The sequence below is a fragment of the Neovison vison genome, chromosome 1 (assembly GCF_020171115.1).
Source record: "Neovison vison isolate M4711 chromosome 1, ASM_NN_V1, whole genome shotgun sequence".
Classification (NCBI taxonomy): Eukaryota; Metazoa; Chordata; class Mammalia; order Carnivora; family Mustelidae; genus Neogale; species Neogale vison.
Window position 1 is genome coordinate 31,364,373 of NC_058091.1, and position 20,688 is coordinate 31,385,060.

Sequence of the window (20,688 nt, forward strand, 5' to 3'; positions counted from 1 at the left end):
TATCTAAAACTTCAATTTCTGTTCCTTTTATTTTACATCATCTGCAATGGTAGAATGAAAGTAATTATTGTTCCCTGGGGCTTAGTTATTTGCTAACATTTCACAGTAGTTTTGTATAGTTCAAGTAATAAATCCTTCATTGCAGTGATCAAGCCCCGTCTCTCCGGCTATTTGAAGTGATTTCTCCTCAACTGCATAATCTTTAGCTATGACAACACCCGTAAAATGAAACAAGAAGGGGCAGGTTGTCCTGTCTGCAACACGCAGAGCAGCTGATTAGAGTGTGTGAATTAGTCTGTGATTCTGATATTTGTTCTTATACCAACAGTGATAGGGCTACAGAGAAAATGGTTTTGCTCTTATGGGGGAATAAGCAGCACTCCCTACATCATATAAGGGACAAACCATGGAACTGTTATTTTACGGGGCTGGATGTTCAATTCAATTTCATAATTCCTGAACACCTACGAAACACCAAACACTGTTCCAGGTCCTGGGGAAGAGGAAGGTTGGATGAACACAGTGCCTGCCCGCAAAAGGGAGTCAGCCTTATAATGCAGACCCTGAATGAAGAAATAATTACAATACACTACGTGTAAAATTATAAAATTATGTGCAAGATCAAAGCCAGGAGAGATGAGAGGTATGTGACTCCACCTGAGAGAAGGGAAGCATCTCAGACATTAAACTGATCTCTGAATTTTTGAAAAAAAAATTACAAAATGGTTAAGTGTGTTTGGTGGGGGACTGCTTGAATTCTGGACAAAGGAACAAGATATATAAAAGTGCAAGGATGTGGAAGAACTCAACCCGTTCAGGAATCTAGAAATGCTCAACACGGATAAAACTAAGAAGTGATGCTACTCAGGAGAGACAGGGTAGGAAGAGAAGGAAAGGATGTGTGGCTGGAAGAGGGCTGGAGGGGCCAATCATGAAAGACCTTGACTGTCTTCCTCAAAAAGTCATGGGGCACCATTAAGCATTTTCTGCAGAGGAGTAACCTGACTAGTGTTGCATTTTAGAGACAATTCCGGCAACACTGTGGATTGAGAATGGGAGGCAGGGCGAGATGAAAGTCAGAAAGCCAGCAGGGGGCTGAATTCAACAACTCAGGAGAGATGCTAAGGGCCTGAACTAAAGGGCAATAGAAGATAAGGGAAGGAGTGGATGGAGAGATCTTTAGGGGTCAGGATCTAAACAACTCAGTTGGACCCTAGGGGCTAGAGAAGAAATTCAATGGTAATGTGCACATTTCCAGCTTGGGCTGCTGCAGAGGGTTTGGTGATACCCCCACAACTTGAGACAAACCAGAATATAGTCCACCAGCCTTCAGAGCAGGACACCCAGGTGGAAATGGAAGTCAGGATGGGATGTGTATATCTGGAAGTCTACATTATGGGAGAGAGTGGAAAGCATTGAGAGTGTATAAAGACACATAGGTAGAGGGTCTAGAATAAAAATAAACAGTCAGATGGACATTGGGGAGGGGGTGTGCTATGGTGAGCACTGTGAATTATATAAGACTGATGAATCACAGAACTGTACCCCTGAAGCAAATAATACATTATATGTTAATTTTTTTAAGCAGAAAAAAAAGTCAATGACAACTCCCTGGGAGCCTCAAGATTAAAAGATATAAATGAAGGAAGAGAAACTAGGACAGAGTCTCACACCTTAGCTACCAAGGATGTATTTTATTAGGCAGTTAAAATAAAAACATATGCATAAATATGTATATTTATGTGCATATATGTATTTCTGTGAATTCATAGATGTAACCAAATTCTCAAAATAGGATACTTCACCTAACAAAAAATTAAGAGCTATTCATCCAAGAAGATTCAGTCATAGGAAAAGAATAAGGAGAGAGTAGTAAAGGTCACAGTAGTCAAAGAAATTCAACTTTTTTCTCCCAAAAAAATAATTTTAGGAGATAATTAAACTATGACCCTCCAGTGGAAAAACTTTAGAACAAGATAATAACAAGGGACATGAATAAAAGCACAGAAGCTGCCTACCATTGTGACATTTTCTTTCTACTCTACTTCAAGTTCACATATAATTAGAAAGGGAAAATGTGATTGCCCAGGACTCACCTGGACTGAGTCTGAGCAAAATAAAAAATGCATGAACACAGGTTGTGTTGCCTTTAAAAATGAAGAGCCTGACATCATATTTAAAAAAAAAAAAACTAGAAATCTTTGCAGATGCTACAAAAGTGACTATATTGCACTTGCTATGTCCCCAATGCTATTCAATCTCTAAACTGCTTGAATAGTTGTTAATTTTTTTCCTTCTTTTGGTCCTGACTGGAGGTCCCTAGCCATCTTTAAAATGAACCATGTCCTTTCCTGGCTTTCTTTCCTGCCAGCTTGTTCTTGCTAACAGAGAGATCAAGATGCAAAGCACAATTTTTCCTTACATTTCTTTTCATTTTCACTATATTTATGTAGTTCAATAAAAGATAAAATGATTGGTATTCGATATTTCAGATGGAGGGGGAGCTGGAGCGGGACAGGATTCAGGGTTTAGGGGCTATGAATCTCTCTCAGCCATCTGTCTGTTCCTCTATAATTCTCTAACCTCCTACCCAGATTACTCCAGAAATATTCCTTCCCTTATGACCTCCCACTAGAATATAAACTCCGTGAAGAGAAGGGTTTTGTGTGTTTTGTTCACTGTTTATTCCTAACCACTAGACCAGTACTTGGTACATAGCAGATGGTCAATAATATATGTTGAGTAAGTAAATGATTAATCTTAGGCTCCCATCTGAAAGAAATTTATCCCCAAGAAAAAATCCTGCCATGATAATGCCTTATAACCATGGATTTCTTTGCGTGCTTTGAAATTTTGCTTCTTGCTCTTGTTTGGCATGAGAGCTTTTACCCCATTCAGGTCTTTCTCATGGATTTGAGGTTGGCTCAGCCTGCCCACTGGACTGCCCAGACACAGATCCTATTAGAGGGTTGGGGCTGTGGCCCATTATAGGCAAAGCAATCTCAAAGGTTCTGTCCACACACAGCGCAGGCATCCTCCCCATATTGACTCAGGTGCATGTCTTGTCTACTGGAACTAGGGACAGATGTCCACTTCTAGCTGCAGCCCAGGTCATGGGGCATAATTAGGTCAGCTCCAATTTCCCAGCAATGTTAGCCTGACAGGGTTTGGATGTGTTCTTGACTAGGCTTGGAAGCCCTTGTCCAGTGCCAAGGTCAGAGGGCTGCACGGTTTGTCCGCACTCATCACTGTCCATTCCTCGTCCTCTGAGCCTTCTCTTGTTCTTCAGCTTGTACATGTAATTTATAATTTTAAAAGCATGTTTTTAAGTATTTCCATCTGTGGAATAGAGTGGAGAGGAATACCCAATACACCATCTTGATTGACTTTCCAAAGCTCAAAAAAAGGGTGGGGGAGAGTAGTCAATTTCCTTTTCTCTTTGAAATTTCTTAATGAAAGGTACCTATCTGTATTACCTACATTAGCCTCCTTTCTGAGAGGCAGGTTTTGTATGTTTGTTTGTTTGTTTCCAGAAAATTGTAATAAGTGGATTGTTTTAATGGTAAACTCTCTTTGCATTCCTGGAATCAACTGGATTGATTAGTTGTTTGTTTGTTTGTTTGTTGACAAATACTTCTGTAACACTGGCTTTACAAAGGTTAACTCATTTAACGATGAGGGTAGAGTGCTTTCAAAGATGACTACAACAATTCTTCCCACCTCTGTACGTACATCCCTTTACAATGTGGTACTGCCATCCTCTCTAATGAGAGGTAGTGTCTTTCTCTATCCCTTAAAACTTGGCCACCTTATGACTTGCTTTGACCCACAAAATGCCACAGGACATCGCATGACTTCCAAATCTAGGCCTCCAAAGTCTTGCAGTTTCTGCTCTTACTCTCTTTCTGCGCTTAAGGATGAGAAACCACAAGAGAGACCGACCCAGCCAACACCCAGCACCAACTGCCAGACATATGACAGAGAACATCTTGGGCCTCCTAACCCCAGGTGAGCCACCAGAAGCCTGCAGCTACATGAATGATTATAGCCAGACTCGCAAGAGAGCTGTCCAGTCGATGCTGGCACAAACTGCCAACCCATTTAATCAGCAGCTTATAAGTGATTATTGACTTAAGACTCAAAAATTTGGGTGGTATGGTATAAATGAAATATCAGATTAATGATATAATTATTATTCAAATACTATTGAATTCAATATGTCAATATTTTTATTTAATATTTTTAGACTATGCTCCTAAATGAGATTGGTCCAGAGTTTTCCTTGTCGTAGTATATCCTTCCTTAGTTTGAGATTACAATTCATTACTCATGAAATCAAGGAAGTAATTTCCAACAGCTATGCTCTGAAATAGTTTAAATAGCATAGAATTATCTATTCCTTAAAAAGTTGTTAGAACTTACCCATAAAATTATCTGGGTCTGGTGGCTTGATTCACCATATATATTTTACTAACTTTTCAAATTATTTTCAATTTGTTCTTTACCTGTGCATCTATTCACTTACTTAATATATATGAAAACAATGAGGTTTTCCATTTCTTAGACTGTTGAAATACAGAAAATACTGATATTTTTATTTACATAAAGAACTAAAAAAGAAAAGCTGAAGTTATGACATTTTTCTTGCAATCAATTGTCTTAATGCTCATTAAAAGAATTTAAGCAAGTCATATTTCAAATGCAATAACTTCATAATGAGTTAAGTGTTATTTTTAAATCCACCAGTAGGTAGTGCTCTAATATTAAATCATATAATCATACCTCTTTTTGTTCTTTGAACTAATCTCAATTTGTATGTTCAAAATAACAAACTATATGCATTCTAAAATCAAAACTGAAACCAAGATGACATTTTTAAATACTTTATGAAGCTATACTATCCAGGTAGACATTAAAATGAAGTATTATAAAAATAAATACCTATCAAAGGTACATGAATAAAAAACAACTCACCAAAAACTATTAATATATTATGCATTTTAAAGGAAACAATTTAAATATATAAAGGTATAAAATTGGTTAAATGAATTACAATACATTCATACAATAGAATAATATGAAGCCACTAAAATTTATGTATTTGCAGATTTTTCTAATGATATGGAGAAATGCTCAGGGAAAAACATGCAATAAAACTAATTTTGAATAATTTTTATAAAAATTACACACACAGAATAAAAACCTAGAAATATATCAACATGTTGATATTGTTTGCATCTGGATCGTGAGGTTACAGGTGGGTTTTTAATTTTTTTTTTTGCACCTTTTTCAAGTTTAAATTCTCTGCAAGAAGACTGATTTTTTTTATAATCAAAGGAAAATTTTTATGTAGAATATGATTAGCATTCTTGTTAGAGTTGTATTTCATTAATAGTAAATATATACAAAAATAATGAATGATATAGGCAATGATCTTCTTACGTAAAGTCCTGCCCTGGGATCTGTTTTTTCATGGTACTATAAAAATTCAAGCTCCAACATTTCCTCTTTCCCCCTCAGTTTCAGTTATATGATATGACTAAATTCTGGAGACCTAGTATACAGCAATGTGACTACAGTTTAATGGTATTGTATTATATATTTGAAAGCTGTAGTGATAGTAGATCTTAAAATTTCTCAACACACACAAAACAAGGATAACTATGTGAAGTGACAAATGTGTTAACTAACCTCATTGTAGTAGCCATTAGGCAATATACACATATATCACAATCATAATGTTATACAGATTCAATTTGCACAATGTTATATGTCACTTAATCTGAATAAAGCTGGAAAAATAATTTTGAAAAGGGGCATTCTTTGCTACAATCCATGTTCACTAATATATGTTAAGGAATCCCTTAAGGTGGCTCCCTTGTCCCTCAGAACGCATGAATGGATTGGTTTGCACACAAAGCTTTCATGTTGGGAGACAATCTCTAGGTTTCCTTCTAAATGGGAAGAAAGAAGTCTCTGTGACCTGAGTTGCTAGGGCCATGGTTGGCAATGGAGAAGGACCCTGGCACCTTTAGGCCAGGCTACAAAATCTGACTGTGGCCTGTGGCAGTGTTTCAGCAGCTGGTCAAGCTGAACTGAGCAGATCAAGATTCCTGAGGCTCCTTTTATCATTTTGTCTTACACTTTTTTTTAAAAGATATGTTATTATTTACAAGGCCTTAGTGAGAAACCACTGCATTTGTGTTTTACCCTTTGTCACTTTGATGCATACACTGTGGTTTCTTTTGAGAGCAGGGATGGGCAGATGCTCTAGGCCCTGCTCTCTGGGACCACGGCTGGGAGAGGGGAATAACGAGGACACCACAGGTCCTGCACTGGTCCTCAGAAAAGATGAAACGCTTGAAAGAGATGAGAATGTGTAAGGCACAATCACACCACATGACAGCTTAAGTGGGAAAGTGGCCATCATCAAGAACACATGCTTAGTTTTACTTTCCTCATCACTTCTTTCGAAGTGTAATTGACATGGAATAAAATTTGTCAATTTTAAATGTACATTTGATGAGTCTCGGCAGCTGTATACAGTTGTATAACCAACAGCACGATCAGGCTGTAGAACATTTCCGTTATTCATAGTTTCCTCATGACACTTTAAAGTCAACCCCTTTCTCCTGTATTTCACGTTTCAGATGAATACAATAACAATATACCCAAGCCCAAGAAAAACGTTGTGACTCATGGGTGACAGATACTAAGGCACTCCATGAGAATAATGCGGTGTTTGAACCTGAGAGTGTTCCAAAGCCACCAGGTTACCATACATATGGAGACTAGATTATTTCAAGTTTTCCAACAGCAGAGGAAAAAGGAGACCACAGAAGAAAATAAAAAACTGAACAACACAGAGGAGATGGGAGCACAGTGGAAAACTCAATAAAAAAGAGAGGAGAGGTAAGAATAAGAAAAGAGTAAAGCGGAACACAAGTACATATTTTTCATTTTTTGTTTCTACATTTTCTAAAATAATCCAAATCATGAGATTGGTGGGGAGGGGGGAGAGAACCATTAAAAACAGAGTGAAAACTAGAATAGGGGTTAGAATGAAGAGAAATGAAGGGGAATCCAGAATTTTTCAGTTGTTCTCATTTAAACTGTAAGCCAGTCTATTTCCTATGCACAACTAGCTGGGCCATGTTTTGAAATAGTCAACGTTTGCTTTGGAGCCCCTATTCCAGGGGTTCCCATTCTTTATGGAGTTTGTGTGTGTCCCTGGAAAACTTTCAAATACCCTGGTTTTAATCAGCAGACTCAAAAGGACAAATCTGCCCCCAGGGTGTTCCTGCAGGCTCAGGCGACCTGCAGCAGGAGGGAATTATTTGAGGGTGAAAGTTAGCTGCCCGACCCCACCTGGGCCCGGGTTCCTTACATCCTCCAGAGGTAAAGAAGTCCTTAACAACACACATTCTTTCTTTTGCACCTGCATGACTCAAAGGCCTCCTGTCTCTCACTTAGAGGGAACCGTAAGCTGCCCCACCCACTCAGCTATTTCTGACTGACAGACATCATCATAAACATGTCTGCTTGATTCCAGCAAAAACATAATTTTAAAATTGACCAACCTTCTCTTCTCTATGAAGGCCTTACAGTACCTGAGGGCCCCTTGGCATGTTGAATGACTCCTTACTTCTTTCCAAGCCATTCTCCCCACTGTTGCCATCATACTTCTCGCACTTTGGAACCTCATGAAATTTCTAGGCTGCACGGATCCCTGATGCAGTAGTCCCCCACCGTACTTTCCTCACCTTCGGCATTTCTCCCCTCCCCAAGACTCTCCTGTTTCCATTCATCAGCTTGACTTCTATCCCATCACCAGCCCTGCTCCCAGGCCAGAAAATCAGGCAGCTAATGAAGGCTAAGGTGTTTTTGGTTGGAATGGTGGATATTCCTACCAGGTAACACCTGAATTTTAACAGGGACTGGTCAGAGTGCCTGAGATTCTCATAAAGCTGTTTGTCAAGGAGGATGATTTTGCTCCCAGGGGACATTTAACAATGTCTGGAGACTTGGTTGTTCACATTTGGGAGATGGCTACTGGTGTATCAGTAGAGGCCAAGAATGCTGTCAAACACTCTACAATGGACAGCACAACAAAGGATCCCCACAACAAAGGATCTGGCCCAGACTGCCAACGGTTACAAGATTGAGGCACCAGGCCTTAAAGGAATAATTTGCCCATTGGAGATTCGAAGACTGTGTCGAGCAGACAAAAGGAAATATTTTAAGGCACTGAGGTTCATGGCATTCTTAAATTAACACGGAACTGGAACTCCTGGAACTCCTTTCAATAGTGGCACAGCCCAGAATCTGCCATTGTCACTTTTCAGTATGAAAAAATAGCCTTTGAGTCACCTGAACACACCTCACAGTCCCCCCGGCCACCTGAATCCAGGAGTCATCCCAGATATTAACAATACCATAACACAACTGTTTCTAAAAGTGTTTTTCCTCAGAAACATACTGACACAGACCCATTTGTAGCATCTCAAGTTCGAACACAGGACCAAAATCAGCCTCTTTCTCCTGCCTATTTATTATCAGCCTATTTGTCTGAGTTGCTATTTTTCTGAGCATGTGATTCATTTCACACTAAATTTCTCTGTTTTGCAAGGGATAGGATAATGCGTTTCTATTCTACAAACTGAAAAGACATAATACCAATCTCCCTAATAGATGTTTGTCCTAAGCCGGAAAATCATGTATCTTGCAAATACGTTTACACTAAAACTGAGGACCATAAGTCATTTCTTGACCCGAAGCTGACGATGCGCATTTACACTTCAAACCTGTGTCGAAAAACCTGACAGCATCATTTGATGTTTACATGAAAACGGACTTCAAAGACTACACTATGTTCCTGTTCATTTTGTGGGCACAGACTTCCAGCAGAACATGATTATACCTCTGATTACCTATGCCTATTGTCATGGCAGTTCCATCTAAAGCTTTTTTAGAATTTAATAATTGCCTTTTGTTGACCAGGATAATAGTGCGGAGGGTCTACAGCGCACGTGAAGCAACCACACACAATACCCACAAGTAAGTGGCCAGGGTAATTGAAAAATAGACTAAATCCACTGGACTTTTGTAATGGAATAAACTATGAATAGAAGAACAAAATGTCATCAATGGCTGGATGTGTATTGTTACTTTGAAGCTTTTCCCAGCAACCACCATCATCAGATCACAGCGGAAGCTAACACCCACTACTTTAAATAATTATTGGATTATTTTTTCTCATTATTTATCATTCAGACTGTTCTGAACACCACCCCACTTGATGTTATAATTAGTTCTCTGATAAACCTTTGCAAAATAAATGGTTCCGCTTTTGAGGTAATAGAGGTATGAAAAGGGGATACATAAGGCAGGGGAGACAATTTCATAGTCTCCATTTCATGGGCCAGGAAATGAACCTAAACAATGACCATGGATCCAATAAATCAAGTTTCTCAAATTTGCTTGGAAATTATGAAATTAATAATATACACATGCATGGAACATTATCACCAAACATGTTTACTAATATTTTAGATTTGGATTCCCATGAAGATGAAGGAGTCAATTAATAAAATATCACATATGTTAACTGAGATGAGCACATACAAGTAAATAAACTTACCTCCTTTTGATCATAATGAGTAGATTTATTCTTAAAAGCACTATTTCTGAAAGAGAGATAAGGGAGAAAATGAAGTCACCAGGTATCAGAGTTACTGGATAAAATATTAACACTGGGAGAAGCTTTAGAAATAATACATTTTACCAGCGCAGATGAGAAACCTAAGCCCCAGAGATACTAATCAATTTTCTTAAGTTCACATAGCTAGAAAGGGGAAGAATTTTGTTTCCAAATACTTAAGAGGGATATGTTAAATCCATAAGACCATAGGAAAATGAAAGTTAAAATTGCCAAACTGCACTCTACTAAAAATAAATGCCATGGATTTGTACTGACTGTGAAGTTAGCTCCTCCTGAGGTCAGAAATACAAGCAGTCAAGTCAGAATTCTAAGCCAAAGAAACAACCAAAAGACACCAGTTCTAAGCCAAATAGAACCAAATAGAGAACAAACTTCTGAACCAAAGTACATAGAAAGCTCTATATATCTGACCACTTCAAGATGCTTCCTTCTTCCTGGGATCTAGACAGAAAATTAACCCAGGAGGCCCAGCAACCCACCAGAAACAGGCAGTCCACCAAACAAATTGTCTGGCTCCATGAAGTTCACACCAGTAGGCTTGGCCTTTGCTGTGTCCACCCCCACCCCCCTTAGAAGCACTTGAGTTGGGATTCTCAGGATCATATGGTGAAATGTGAAAACATGAAGACTGACAAACACATTTTTATAACAACTGAACAGCAACGGACATGGCTGAGATCTTCCCTCAACAAGGGCAGAGTTTAGCTCCATGTTGGGGAAGATCCAACTCAAAGCAAATTCAATTCAGTACAACAAATGTATGATAAACAACTGTGTGGGACACTTAACATATGAAGAGGAAGGTAACTTCCTCTTTGTCCTCAAAAATGGACATTCCCTCAAGAAATCTTCATTTTAGGGTACCTGGGTGGCTCAAATGGTTAGGTGTCTGCTTTCGGCTCAGGTCATGATCCTGGGGTCCTGGGATCGAGTCCCTCATCAGGCTCCCGGCTCCTTGGGGAGTCTGCTTTCCTGCCTCTCTCTCTCTTTTTCTCTCTCTGTCTCTCATGAATAAATAAATAAAATCTTTAAAAAGAGAGAGAGAGAAATCTCCATTTCAAGGAAGAGTTTCTTGAAGAATAACTTTTTTTAAGATTGTATTTATTTATTTATTTATTTGACAGAGAGAAAGCACAAGCAGGAGGAGTGGCAGAGGGAGGGAGAGAAGCAGACTCCCTGCTGAGCAGGAAGCCTGATGCTAGGATCATGACCTGAGCCAAGGGCAGATGCTTAACCTACTGAGCTACCCAGGTGCTCCATGAAGAATAACTATTATGGTTCAAACTAAATGTCTGTATCTTACAAGATTGCTTCTAGGTTGTGGAGGCTCCTGGCCAAGTATTTTTTATAATCCTCTCTATATGTAATCAATTTGATTTTTAAAAGTCTGACTAAGTTGATGGGCTCCTGTGAAGCATGTGATTTACAAATGAAGATCTAGAATAGAGCTGAGAAAGTGTACTTATGTATTTTCTTATTATCCATTCAGTACAAGAAGTGTCTTCATAATATCTATTCAGCATCTCTTCTTATTCAGGCCCAGGAACTCTCTCTCTGTTCTTTATTGTCAAATCCACCATGGTTGACTAATTTTTTGTATCCCACTGAGAAAAAATTAACACCACTGTTATTACTCGCAGTAACATGGCTTTTCAGAACATACTTGTATTGAAACAATATAGATCCTGTCCCTGCAGTTTCCTAATACTGCTAATCAATGCTGGTTACACCCTCCATACATGATGGTGCTTCAGTTACCCTGCCACCTGTGACTGCTGGCTTCTAATGACTCTCTTAAAATTATTACTATGCCTTATCAACAACAACCACAAATGCAAGCCTTACTCAGAATATACAAAAAAAAAATTCATCTTCTGGCCATGAAAAATTTACTGTTCAGAATTTTATAGGATAAATGTAAAACAACATTTCAAACTGTACTCCTGCCTTCTGTATATGCCACCTGTGAGAAGGATAAAGCAAAGGACACTTGGAAAAAGTATGGCTCCACTTGCTTAAAGAAATCTGTCCCTCATTTGACATAGTTTACAGTAAACTTGGAAGAGCAACATCATGGAATCAACCTTAGAGGCAAGAGAGGATGTTGGCTGAAAACCTATTAGTATTGCAGAGTTACAGTCTTGAAAAGGCATAGGCAAGGTCACCCCAAAAGGACCACATGACAGGCAGCACAAAGCCTACAGAGGAAGCAGGGCCAAAACCTGGGTGCCAGGCTCAGGGAATAGATAGGATACAGGATACATTGCCACCCCTCCACCACCCTCACCTTCAGGTGATGCAGCCAGAAGGCAGCCCTACAACCAGAACACAGACTGGGGCTGACACAAAAGGTTGGCAGTGGGTTATCAGTAGTCTAGAATCTTGAACTCATCCTGTGTCCACATGGCACTACCCTGCAAAGAAATACCAGACCAGCTAAAGGGAAAAGGCAAGTGAATTTCTTCCCAGCTGAGACAGAAGCCCCACCCGCCCCCACCCCCAAAATAGGACCTGGGGTGACCTAGTAGGCTCAAGTCCTAGAGCCCCTCTGGACATCTAGACAACCTCATACACGGATGGTACAGGGAGAGGGAGTAGAGAGTTACAGAGTGTCCTGAAGTGAAAAATGGGACAGGGCCACGCATCAGTCTGGGCAAAGACACCCTGCCCAGATGGAACTAAAGGAAGACTTAGGAAAATTCCAGAAAGACAGTGCTCCAGAGATCCATAGTCCAGGGCAGGAACACCATTTGCCCAGGTCTAAATGTGGGGTATCGTACTAGGTATCAAACTAGGACTTCTCACTTACAGAAAAACTTGAGACTGTCTGATGAATAGGAAGCTTTTCGTAAAGAGCTGTGATTTATTCTCATGATATCCCATCTAGGGATTGGGAATAATGTCATCCACTAATATCCAGATCTTTTAAAAAAGTATTTTCTCTTCTATGAAAATCCCTTCTTTTTTTTAATTTTAGAGTAGAATTAAAACTAAAATTGAAAAAAAAAATTTACTGACATTACCTTGAAGTCAAATTGATGGAATGAAATCTTAGCTGTTTCATACAGGTTACAGTTTGGGGGAGTTTTATTCATTTCACTGAATCTTTTTTCTTATCTGTAAAATGGGGATAATATTCTGCCTTTACAGATTCATGAGAATTAAATAAATGTCCATGAATACACCTTACCCGGTCCCTACCACACAAAGATCAATAACTGTCTAGTTCTATTTTCTCTTCTTTTATAGAAGAGGGATTTTAATGAATAAAACAATATAAAGCCAAAATTAGTATTCATGTCACATTCAATTTTGTCCCTAGCATGTGTCCCATTTGTTTTTCCATGTGTTGGTTCCTCACAATACTAATTAGGTCACATCAAATGTGCCGTAATTGACCATGGCACTTGTGCAGGTTTACATTTTCACACACAAAAACTGAAAATAAATTAATAACCAGCAATTTTGACGATTATGGTCAATTAATTTGTCAACATAACATTTGACATATATACTTTCTGTTTAAAAATAAAAACTGTCTATTAAGATGCAGATTAGCAACCAAATATGAAGTTCTCATACCTTTCATGTGCAAAAGAAACTAGAGATAAAAAGCATATATATCACAGTGGTATAATCGAAACTTTTGTGCTTCATTCCCCCCCCCCCACAAAAAAACCCTGTCACTTCTTAATAAGAAATCAAGTAGTTATTGTGTATTTTAATTGAAATTATTTGTAATACAAATACATTTGTAATAGAAATGAAATATAAGAAAATACATAAGAAACGGGATTGAGAGGAAATATGACAAAATGACAAATATGACATTGAGATATTAACCTTAATTATACAATTTATTAATAAAAATATTAAAAATCCAAGAGAGAAAAATGAACAAAAGACACAGATAACTAACATCAGCAAATAAAAAGCTTGCTTAAAAACATACTATGCTAGTCAATTCAGTTATCAAAGAATTATAGTTGAAAACTAGAGATACTATTTCTAAACTATTAAATTAATTTTATTTTTAAAAATTTTGAGGGTATGGTATAAGTGGCTATCTCATAATCAGTTTGGAAATTGACAATATTTGAAACCTCTTCAAGGGTATATAGCTTTTGATATAATGATTCTACTTCTAAGAATGTATCTTACAAAATAATCCAAAACATGGAAAAGGCTGTTTACATAAAATTAGGTGCCCACTTTATTTTATACAAAATAAATTAGAAAGAACCTAAGTATTAAGTAGTAGGAATATATTTATGCATATTATAGTAAAACCATTCTTTGCATTACTAACATTAATGATGTTTTGCAAAAAGTAGAAAATAACCTAGAAAGTTGGTCACCCAGAAATGTTTGATTGAAAAAAGCAAAATACAGAAGTGTATGTTTGCCTTCATTTCCATTAAATTCATAAAATATATATGACACAGTGGAGATATGACCTATGAAGTAAAAAGATTAGGTTATAAATTGGTATATTCAGTGACCTTAGTTTATATTATATTTCATATGTGTATTGTTTTATTTGAATTTTTATTTTCCAACTTTTCTACAATGCATTGACATTATTTTGAAATCAAAAAAATAAATATGAATAGAAAAAATTAAAAATAGCCCCAAAATACCAGTGTTGGTTTTAGGGAGGTGGGGTTCAATTTTTTTTAATATATATCAGTACTTCATGATGATGCTGAATCTCAACAATGGATATATGTCCCTCTGAAGCCCAGCAGTCTCCTGAGAGAAGCAGAGCATCCCTGCAGTTCTGACCTACCCAAGCCACAGCAGACTCTCTACATACTGCACCCAGTGGGATGGCCTCTCAGGCCCAGAGGAAGGGAATCAAATGTCTTTTTCCATCACCATCCACAGGGCCAGATGGAGACAAGGCTGAGTATGTCTTTGAGAGATTTTAAGCAAGTTAATAAATATACCAGATATAAGAAACTATTTTGAAATATAATGGCAATAAAATATAAGAAAAGGTTAATTAAGTAAAAGGTAAAATAATCCAAAGACAATTACCATGTACACTAGCTTCTACATATTTGGCTTAAACATACCCACTTTTAAATTGTGTGATTTAATGATGTTAAAAATAAGCCCAGTTAATGAATCTCCATAATAACTAATTCTTGATAATAAAAAATAAAATAAAAATAACAGATGCTCTTATGACCTTTTCCACTGATCTCCACCAATACTTCAACAGAGCACTAGTAGCCACGCTAAACTTGGCCATGAGTGACTATCAGGTCCCAGGAACAAACCCAACACTCTTACCACAGGTATTTTGAAAAGCATGAGCTTAATACTGTGTAGCTGACACCATGAATCTGAGGCAGAACTGTCATTGGTGCTACCACATACCTGTTACACAGAATATTTGGTGCACATTTGTGGAAAGTCTACTTGTATGGTTATTTACTCTGTACCAGGTTCTTCAATTGCATTATTTCACTTCATATTCCAAAACCCCTGAGTGTTAATGCATGATACCCATTTTGCAAGCAAGAAAAGTGAGGTTTAGATAGGACAAATTAACCAGAATTCAGTCTTAAGAGTATGGAGCTAAGATTTTAATTCAACCAAGGACACCCAGCTCCAGAGCTCTTACTCTCAGCCATAATGACAAAATACCTTGATTTTTTTTTTACCAGAAATTAGCCATTATTAAAGGATAAAACAGATATCTAGTCTCAGTACTCATTGAAAGATATGCTGATAAACATCAGAATCTTTATTCCCTAATACTTATGAATATACATACTCTAGCCATATTACACTAAGTACTATTTCCCAAAAATGTACATTTTCCAAAAATATACTATTTCCCAAAAAGGTGTCCACTTATAATGTTTCCTCCATGTGGAACACTTTACATTTCACAACATCTAACTAAACCCTGATCATCTTTCAAAGCAATTCTCAAATATCCTCTATTTATTAGTTAGCTATAGTATTCTATTTGTACCATTTGACAGATCATATTTTGTTTGTACCATTTGTTATATTCTGCTTTGTATTTTAATTATGCTTCTTATTTGAACAATAGCTGTGTCTTCTTCATGTTTGTATCCTCAGAGCACCTAACTTTTGTTACCACTCCTCCACTAACAAGCAAGACCCATATTCCCACCAATAAATCTTAATGGCAAGGTGCAAAAAAATATCAAATGTTTCCAAGTAAATTAACTGTATTAAAGAGAAAACTCAAGAATATTTGTAGGAAATAAAAAATGTTCAGCATAATAAGGTAATACCTACAATGTCAAGCACTCAATCAAAAATTGCCATGCCTTTTTTCCTTTTACTTTTTTTATTGTGTTACATTAGTCACCATACAATACATCATTATAAAAATTGCCATATGTACAAATGAAGAGAAAAATGAATTAATTAAAACAACCCAACATTGGCACAGATACCACAATTAGCAGACAAGGACATTAAACCAGTTATTGTGATTTTATTCCAAACAGGGCAAACTTCATGAGCCTGAGACCTGTGCAGTCACACAGAACTCCATCTTTAGAAGTACTCCATCCTGGGTTTAATGCTCTTATGTCATCATCTTGAAACGTTTTATAATTTTTGGACAAGAGGCTTCACATTTTCATTTTGCACTGGGCCCCACAATTTATGTAGCTTACCCTGATTCTGTATACTCAAAAAGATTTTGAGACATGGAGGATATTGTCAAAGGCCCAAATGGAACTTCTAGAAATAAAAGCTACAATGTGGGAGATGAAAAATACATTGGATGGGAATGATGGTGAATTAGACATTATAGAAGAAAAGATTAGAGAAATTAAAGACATAGCAATAAAAACAACAAAAAATGAAACACAGAAAAGAAAATGTTTAAATGAACAGAACATTAATGAGCTGTGGAACAATCACAATAAGCCTCACATGTGTGTAACTTAAGCTTCCAAAGTAGAAGGCATAAAAAATATTTGAAGAATGAAAAAACAATAAGCTCACAGATACAAGAATGTCAAAAACTCCAACCATTAAAAAAAAAACAAGGAAAACTCCACGATGGCACATCATGATCAAATTGCTCAAAACCAGCAATAAAGAGAAAATCAGAGAAAAGGCAGAGATAAAAGACACATTACACAGAGAGAAATGAAATAAGAATGACAGTGATTTCTCATCAGAAACATAAAGGCAAGAAGTAGTAGAAAAGCAGCTTTAAAGAACTGAAAGAGAAAAGCTGTCAACTTGGAACTCATACCAGTAAAAATATCTTTCAAAAAAATTTTTTTAAAAAAGGCGGCACCTGGGTGGCCCAGTGGGTTAAAGCCTCTGCCTTCGGCTCAGGTCATGATCCCAGGGCCCTGGGATCAAGCCCCGCATCCAGCTCTCTGCTCAGTGGGGAGCCTGCTTCCCCCTCTCTCTCTGCCTGCCTCTCTGCCTACTTGTGACCTCTGTCTGTCAAATAAATAAATAAAATCTTCAAAAAAAATTTTTTTTAAATAAAAGACTTTTTGAGGCATTCTAAAACTGATAGATTTCACCAACAACAAACCCACATTACAAACAATATTAAGTTCTTCAGGAAGAAGGAAAATGGTATCAGAAGGAAATAGGGGTTTATACAAAGTAGTGAAGAGTAGCAGAAATAGCACCTACATGATGAATATATAAGTTTTTTTCTTATTATTCAAATTTCCCTAAGAGATAATTGACTATTCATAAGACACTCTTAATCATAGGGAAAAAATGAGGTTGCTGGAAGGGAGTGGGGTAGAGGGATGGGACAACTGGGTGATGGGCATTAAAGAGGGCTGTGACATAATGAGCACTGGATGTTATATACAACTGATGAATCACTTATCTCTACCTCTGAAACTAATAATACTTGTATGTTAATTAACTGATTTTAAACTTAATTTTTTTAATGTTTAAACAAAATAACAATATAGTATAGGACATAAAAGATTTGTAGAAGCAAAATATATGACAACAATAGCACAAATACTGGAGGGAAGAAATGGAAGTATACTATGGTAACATTCTTATATTATTTGAAAGTGGCATAATTATCACTTTGAGGTAGACTGTGATAAGTAAAAAAAAGTGTACTATAAATTCTAAAGTAATCACTAAAATAAAAAAAACAAAAAGCAATAGCTAATAAACCAACAAAAAAAAGATAAAATTGAATCACAAAAAATATTTATGTAACCCAAAAGAAGGCAGCCAGAAAGGGAAAAGGGAATAGAAAACACATGGGGCAAATAGAAAACAAACACCAAAAGATAGATTTAAACCTAACCATACCAATAATCACATTACATTTAAATAGTCTAAACCCAATTAAAAGCAGAGCTTGTCAAATTACATGAAACCATAAAACTCAACTATATGCTGCCTACAAAAAAAAATTTGAATACAAAGACACAAATAAGTTAAAAGTAAAAGCATGCAAAATTATATATCATAATAACCCTAATTAAAATAAAGCCAGTGTGGCTATTTTAATATTAGATAAATTTTAGGACCAAAAAATATATTGCCAAAGATATGGAAGGTCATTCCATTATTATAAAATGGCCAACTGATCCAAGTTGATATACCAAGTTGATATATCCAACTGATATAAAAATTTTTATATTTATGCATCTAACCACAGTTTCAATAAACATGAAGAGAAAAACTATTAAAACTATAAGAAGAAATAAATAAACCCACAATTACTGTTAGTCTCTTCAATAAATGGTGCTGGGAAAACTGGACAGCTATATGTAGAAGAATGAAACTCGACCATTCTCTTACACCGTACACAAAGATAAACTCAAAATGGATAAAAGACCTCAACGTGAGACAGGAATCCATCAGAATCCTAGAGGAGAACATAGGCAGTAATCTCTTTGATATCAGCCACAGCAACTTCTTTCAAGATATGTCTCCAAAGGCAAAGGAAACAAAAGCGAAAATAAACTTTTGGGACTTCATCAAAATCAAAAGCTTCTGCACAGCAAAGGAAACAGTCAAAAAAACAAAGAGGCAACCCACGGAATGGGAGAAGATATTTGCAAATGACAGTACAGACAAAAGGTTGATATCCAGGATCTATAATGAACTCCTCAAACTCAACACACATGAAACAGGCAAACACATCAAAAAATGGGCAGAAGATATGAACAAACACTTCTCCAATCAAGACATACAAATGGCTATCAGACTGTTAGAGATTTCAAAACTCTTTTCAGTAACTGACAGAATAAGTAGGTGAAAAAAATCAGTAAGGTTTAGATTTAAACAACACTATTAAATAATTTGACCTAATTGTCAACCATAAAATACTCCCCACCCAAAAACAGCAGAATACATATTCATTTCAAGTATACTAAGAATCTTAATCAAGATAAACCATATTCAGGACAGTGATACAAGTATTACAAAATAGAAAAGGATTCGAGTCAAATAAAATATGTTCTCTAACAGCAATGGAATTAAATTATAAATCAATAACAAGAAAATGTCTAAAAAAATTCCCCAAAGGTAGGATGCCTGGGTGGCTCAGTCAGTTAAGTGTCCAACTCCTAGTATCAGCTCAGGTTATGATCTCAGGGTTGTGAGATCAAGTCCCCCTGTCGTGCTCTGTGCTCAGCACAGTCTGCTAGAGATTCTTTCCCCTCTTTCCACCCCCCCCTTCTCTGCTCCTCTCCCTGTTTGCGGGCTCTCTCTCATAAATAAATACATAAATAAATAAATTTTTTTAAGTAAATGATACACTCCTAAAGAACACTTAGGTCCAATAAATCAAAAGGGAAATTAGAAAAGAATTTAAAATATCAGGTGCCTGGCTGGCTCAGTCTGTGGAGCATGCAACTCTTGATTTCAGGATTGTAAATTCAAGTCCCACATTGGGTGTAAAGATTACTTAAAAATAAAAAAATCTTTTTTAAAAAAAGAAACTATTTTAAATTAAATATAAATTAAAACAAAACTTATTTAAATTTGTGGATGCTGCTACCACAGTACTTTGAGAATATTTTTAAAGCAATAATCACCTATATTAGAAAGAAGAAAAGTCTCATATTTTGCCTTAAGAAACTAGAAGAAGAAGATCAAATTAAGCCCAAATTAAGTGGAAAGAAATAATAAAAATCAAGGCATAGATCAATGAAATATAAAACTAAATTGTAACAGTAAAAATCAGTAAAAAAAAAAAACAGTAAAAATCAGAAGCCAAAGGATACTTTTTAAGAACATATTTTTAATTGGCAAACCTCTAGCCAGATTAATAACAAAAGTTTCATTATAAAAGAACCCAAATACATGAAACAGGTAATTACAAACATAAAGGAATTGATCAATAATAATACAATAACAGTAGGAGACTTCAACATCGCACTTACATCAATGGACAGATTATCTAACAGAAAATCAACAAGGAAACAATGACTTTGACTGGATCAGACGGATTTAACAGACACATTAGGAACATTCTGTCCTAAAACAGTGAAATACACATTTTTTTTTCAAGTGCACATGAAACGTGCATGGAACAGATCACATATTAGGCCACCAAACAACTCAACATTCAAAAACACTGAAGTTATACCATGCATCTTTCCTGACCACAATGCTATGAAACTAGAAATCAACCACAAGAAAAAATATGGAAGGAGAAAAAAATACATAGAACTTAAAAAACATGTTACTAAACAATGAATGGGTCAACCAAGAAATCAAAAAGAAATAAAAATTACATGGAAACAAATGAAATGAAAACACAACAGTCCAGAATCTTTGGGATGCAGCAAAAGCAGTTCCAAGAGGGAAGTTTATAGCAATACATGTCTACTTCAAGAACTCAGAAAAATCTCAAGTGAACAACCTAAACTTACATCTAAAGGATCTAGAAAAAGAACAACAAACAAAGCAGAAGGAAGAAAATAATAAAGATTAGAGAAGAAATAAATGACATATAA